Source organism: Chiloscyllium punctatum, unplaced genomic scaffold, assembly GCF_047496795.1.
Source record: "Chiloscyllium punctatum isolate Juve2018m unplaced genomic scaffold, sChiPun1.3 scaffold_643, whole genome shotgun sequence".
Classification (NCBI taxonomy): domain Eukaryota; kingdom Metazoa; phylum Chordata; class Chondrichthyes; order Orectolobiformes; family Hemiscylliidae; genus Chiloscyllium; species Chiloscyllium punctatum.
The window spans coordinates 21,313-27,500 of NW_027310377.1; positions in this window are offsets into that span (position 1 = coordinate 21,313).

Below are 6,188 nucleotides of genomic sequence, written 5' to 3' on the forward strand. Positions count from 1 at the left end.
GACCCGCCGGGTCAAACCCGGCTGAGCTACCCGGCTCGGAAGCGCCAAAGTCGGTATGAGCAGTCACGTTCACTCCCATCCCCTTTTGGACCGCTTCCCACGGTACGAAATGCATGAAAATCGGCCTGTACACGGGGGAGGCACCCGCCTCGAAGACGAGACCGTCGGCAGAACCGCCGGGTCAAACCCGGCTGAGCTACCCGGCTTACAAGTCTCAAAGTCGGGTTGAGCAGTCACATTCACTCCCATCGACTTTTGGGCAACTTCCCACGGTTCGAAATGCACAAAATTCGGCCTGAACACGGGGGACGCTCCCCCCTCGAAGGCGAGACCGTCGGCAGAACCGCCGGGTCAAACCCGGCTGAGCTACCCGGCTTAAAAGTCTCAAAGTCGGTATGAGCAGTCACATTCACCCCCATTCCCTTTTGGACCACTTCCCACGGTTGGAAATGCATGAAAATCGGCCTGGACACGGGGGAGGCTCCCCCCTCGATGACGAGACCGTCGGCAGAACCGCCGGAACAAACCCGGCTGAGCTACCCGGCTTACAAGTCTCAAAGTCGGTATGAGCAGACACGTCCACCCCCATTCCCTTTTGGACCACTTCCCACCGTTGGAAATGCACGAAAATCGGCCTGTACACGGGGGAGGCACCGGCCTCGAAGACGAGACCGTCGGCAGAACCGCCGGATCAAACCCGGCCGAGCTACCCGGGTTAGAAGCCTCAGAGTCGGGTTGAGCAGTCACGTCCACCCCCATTCCCTTTTGGACCACTTCCCACGGTTCGAAATGCACGAAAATCGGCCTGTACACGGGGGAGGGAGCCGCCTCGAAGACGAGACCGTCGGCAGAACCGCCGGTTCAAACCCGGCTGAGCTACCAGGCTCGGAAGCGCCAAAGTCGGGTTGAGCAGTCACATTCACTCCCATCCCCTTTTGGGCAACTTCCCACCGTTGCAAATGCATGAAAATCGGCCTGTACACGGGGGAGGGAGCCGCCTCGAAGACGAGACCGTCGGCAGAACCGCCGGATCAAACCCGGCTGAGCTACCAGGCTCGGAAGCGCCAAAGTCGGTATGAGCAGTCACATTCACTCCCATCCCCTTTTGGGCCACTTCCCACGGTTCGAAATGCACGAAAATCGGACTGAACACGGGGGAGGCTCCCCCCTCCAAAACGAGACCATCGGCAGAATCGACGGGTCAAACCCGGCCGAGCTACCCGGGTTAGAAGCCTCAAAGTCGGGTTGAGCAGTCACGTCCACCCCCATCCCCTTTTGGACCACTTCCCACGGTTCGAAATGCACGAAAATCGGCCTGTACACGGGGGAGGCACCCGCCTCGAAGACGAGACCGTCGGCAGACCCGCCGGATCAAACCCGGCCGAGCTACACGGCTTACAAGTCTCAATGTCGGTATGAGCAGTCACGTCCACCCCTATTCCCTTTTGGACCACTTCCCACGGTACGAAATGCATGAAAATCGGCCTGTACACGGGGGAGGCACCCGCCTCGAAGACGAGACCGTCGGCAGAACCGCCGGGTCAAACCCGGCTGAGCTACCCGGCTCGGAAGCGCCAAAGTCGGGTTGAGCAGTCACATTCACTCCCATCGACTTTTGGGCAACTTCCCACGGTTCGAAATGCACAAAATTCGGCCTGAACACGGGGGACGCTCCCCCCTCGAAGGCGAGACCGTCGGCAGAACCGCCGGGTCAAACCCGGCTGAGCTACCCGGGTCGGAAGCGCCAAGGTCGGTATGAGCAGTCACATTCACTCCCATCCCCTTTTGGACCGCTTCCCACGGTTTGAAATGCACGAAAATCGGCCTGTACACGGGGGAGGCTCCGCCCTCGAAGGCGAGACCGACGGCAGAACCGCCGGGTCAAACCCGGCCGGGCTACCCGGGTTAGAAGCCTCAGAGTCGGGTTGAGCAGTCACATTCACCCCCATCCCCTTTTGAACCTCTTCCCACCGTTGGAAATGCACGAAAATCGGCCTGTACACGGGGGAGGCGCCCCTCTCGAAGGCGAGACCGACGGCAGAACCGCCGGGTCAAACCCGGCCGAGCTACCCGGGTTAGAAGCCTCAGAGTCGGGTTGAGCAGTCACATTCACCCCCATTCCCTTTTGGACCACTTCCCACGGTACGAAATGCATGAAAATCGGCCTGTACACGGGGGAGGCACCCGCCTCGAAGACGAGACCGTCGGCAGAACCGCCGGGTCAAACCCGGCTGAGCTACCCGGGTCGGAAGCGCCAAGGTCGGTATGAGCAGTCACATTCACTCCCATCCCCTTTTGGACCGCTTCCCACGGTTTGAAATGCACGAAAATCGGCCTGTACACGGGGGAGGCTCCGCCCTCGAAGGCGAGACCGACGGCAGAACCGCCGGGTCAAACCCGGCCGGGCTACCCGGGTTAGAAGCCTCAGAGTCGGGTTGAGCAGTCACATTCACCCCCATCCCCTTTTGAACCTCTTCCCACCGTTGGAAATGCACGAAAATCGGCCTGTACACGGGGGAGGCCCCCCTCTCGAAGACGAGACCGTCGGCAGACCCGCCGGATCAAACCCGGCCGAGCTACACGGCTTACAAGTCTCGATGTCGGTATGAGCAGTCACGTCCACCCCCATTCCCTTTTGGACCACTTCCCACGGTACGAAATGCATGAAAATCGGCCTGTACACGGGGGAGGCACCCGCCTCGAAGACGAGACCGTCGGCAGAACCGCCGGGTCAAACCCGGCTGAGCTACCCGGCTCGGAAGCGCCAAAGTCGGGTTGAGCAGTCACATTCACTCCCATCCCCTTTTGGGCCACTTCCCACGGTTCGAAATGCATGAAAATCGGCCTGTACACGGGGGACGCTCCCCCCTCGAAGGCGAGGCCGTCGGCAGAACCGCCGGGTCAAACCCGGCTGAGCTACCCGGGTTAGATGCCTCAAAGTCGGGTTGAGCAGTCACATTCACCCCCATCCCCTTTCGGCCCCCTTCCCACGGTTGGAAATGCATGAAAATCGGCCTGTACACGGTGGGCGCTCCCCCCTCGAAGGTGAGACCTTCGGCAGAACCGCCGGGTCAAATCCTGCCGAGCTACCCGCGTTAGAGGTCTCAATGTCGGCTTCAGCAGTCACATTCAATCCCATTCCCGTTTGGACCTCTTCCCGCCGATGGAAATGCACAAAATTCGGCCTGAACACGCGGGACGCTCCCCCCTCGAAGGCGAGACCGTCGCCAGAACCGCCGGGTCAAATCCGGCTGAGCTACCCGCGTTACAGGTCTCAAAGTCGGGTTGAGCAGTCACGTTCACCCCCATCCCCTTTCGGACCCCTTCCCACGGTTGGAAATGCATGAAAATCGGCCTGTACACGGTGGGCGCTCCCCCCTCGAAGGTGAGACCTTCGGCAGAACCGCCGGGTCAAATCCGGCCGAGCTACCCGCGTTAGAGGTCTCAATGTCGGCTTCAGCAGTCACATTCAATCCCATTCCCGTTTGGACCTCTTCCCGCCGATGGAAATGCACAAAATTCGGCCTGAACACGCGGGAGGCTCCCCCCTCGAAGGTGAGACCTTCGGCAGAACCGCCGGGTCAAATCCGGCCGAGCTACCCGCGTTAGAGGTCTCAATGTCGGCTTCAGCAGTCACATTCAATCCCATTCCCGTTTGGACCTCTTCCCGCCGATGGAAATGCACAAAATTCGGCCTGAACACGCGGGACGCTCCCCCCTCGAAGGCGAGACCGTCGCCAGAACCGCCGGGTCAAATCCGGCCGAGCTACCCGCGTTAGAGGTCTCAATGTCGGCTTCAGCAGTCACATTCAATCCCATTCCCTTTTGGAACACTTCCCGCCGTTAACAATGCACGATATTCGGCCTGAACACGCGGGACGCTCCCCCCTCGAAGGTGAGACCTTCGGCAGAACCGCCGGGTCAAATCCTGCCGAGCTACCCGCGTTAGAGGTCTCAATGTCGGCTTCAGCAGTCACATTCAATCCCATTCCCGTTTGGACCTCTTCCCGCCGATGGAAATGCACAAAATTCGGCCTGAACACGCGGGGCGCTCCCCCCTCGAAGGCGAGACCGTCGCCAGAACCGCCGGGTCAAATCCGGCTGAGCTACCCGCGTTACAGGTCTCAAAGTCGGCTTCAGCAGTCACATTCAATCCCATTCCCTTTTGGAACACTTCCCGCCGTTAACAATGCACGATATTCGGACTGAACACGGGGGCCGGTCCGCCCTCGAAGTCAACACCGTCCGCAGAACCGCCGGGGCAAATCCGGCTGAGCTACCCCGCCCCCGAACACTCAAAGTCCCTCTGAAGCCTTGCATTCGCCTCCTTGGAAAATTGACGTCAAACATTACCAAAATCGGGGGCACGAGCACTAAAGCTAAGTCTCACCCTTTCCCTATCCCTAACCAGGAACCGAACGCCCACCCTCAGCCTCACACCAACGCCGGTGCCACTCCAGACAGACACACCCTTCAAAACCACACCCATCCGGCCATGCAACTCAAAAAGGGTCCAAATTCAGAAACACCCCCTTCAAAAGGCACTCCATCCTCGGCCACACCACCGGGACATGCTCCCCTCGGCGATAATTAAGCCCCCACCACTATTTGAAGCCAACCGCAGCCGCAACTCGAACGGAGAAATCAGTAACCAATTCAAAAATGCGCTTGGTTACTGATTTCTACTGAGCCGAAAAAATTCTAAGTGTCGGTGGTTACTGATTTATACCAACCCGAAAATATTCTAAGTGTCGGTGGTTACTGATTTATACCAACCCGAAAAAATTCTAAGTGTCAGTGGTTACTGATTTATACCAACTCGAAAAAATTCTAAGTGTCAGTGGTTACTGATTTATACCAACCCGAAAATATTCTAAGTGTCAGTGGTTACTGATTTGTACCGACCCGAAAATATTCTAAGTGTCAGTGGTTACTGATTTATACCAACCCGAAAAAATTCTAAGTGTCAGTGGTTACTGATTTATACCAAGTCGAAAAAATTCTAAGTGTCAGTGGTTACTGATTTATACCAACCCGAAAATATTCTAAGTGTCAGTGGTTACTGATTTATACCAACTCGAAAAAATTCTAAGTGTCAGTGGTTACTGATTTATACCGACCCGAAAAAATTCTAAGTGTCAGTGGTTACTGATTTATACCAACTCGAAAATATTCTAAGTGTCGGTGGTTACTGATTTATACCAACCCGAAAAAATTCTAAGTGTCAGTGGTTACTGATTTATACCAACTCGAAAAAATTCTAAGTGTCGGTGGTTACTGATTTATACCAACTCGAAAATATTCTAAGTGTCGGTGGTTACTGATTTATACCAACCCGAAAATATTCTAAGTGTCAGTGGTTACTGATTTATACCAACTCGAAAAAATTCTAAGTGTCAGTGGTTACTGATTTATACCAACTCGAAAATATTCTAAGTGTCGGTGGTTACTGATTTATACCAACCCGAAAATATTCTAAGTGTCAGTGGTTACTGATTTGTACCGACCCGAAAAAATTCTAAGTGTCAGTGGTTACTGATTTATACCAACCCGAAAATATTCTAAGTGTCGGTGGTTACTGATTTATACCAACCCGAAAATATTCTAAGTGTCAGTGGTTACTGATTTATACCAACTCGAAAATATTCTAAGTGTCAGTGGTTACTGATTTATACCAACTCGAAAAAATTCTAAGTGTCAGTGGTTACTGATTTATACCAACCCGAAAATATTCTAAGTGTCAGTGGTTACTGATTTGTACCGACCCGAAAATATTCTAAGTGTCAGTGGTTACTGATTTATACCAACCCGAAAAAATTCTAAGTGTCAGTGGTTACTGATTTATACCAAGTCGAAAAAATTCTAAGTGTCAGTGGTTACTGATTTATACCAACCCGAAAATATTCTAAGTGTCAGTGGTTACTGATTTATACCAACCCGAAAATATTCTAAGTGTCAGTGGTTACTGATTTATACCAACTCGAAAATATTCTAAGTGTCGGTGGTTACTGATTTATACCAACCCGAAAATATTCTAAGTGTCAGTGGTTACTGATTTATACCAAGTCGAAAATATTCTAAGTGTCAGTGGTTACTGATTTATACCAACTCGAAAAAATTCTAAGTGTCAGTGGTTACTGATTTATACCAACTCGAAAATATTCTAAGTGTCGGTGGTTACTGATTTA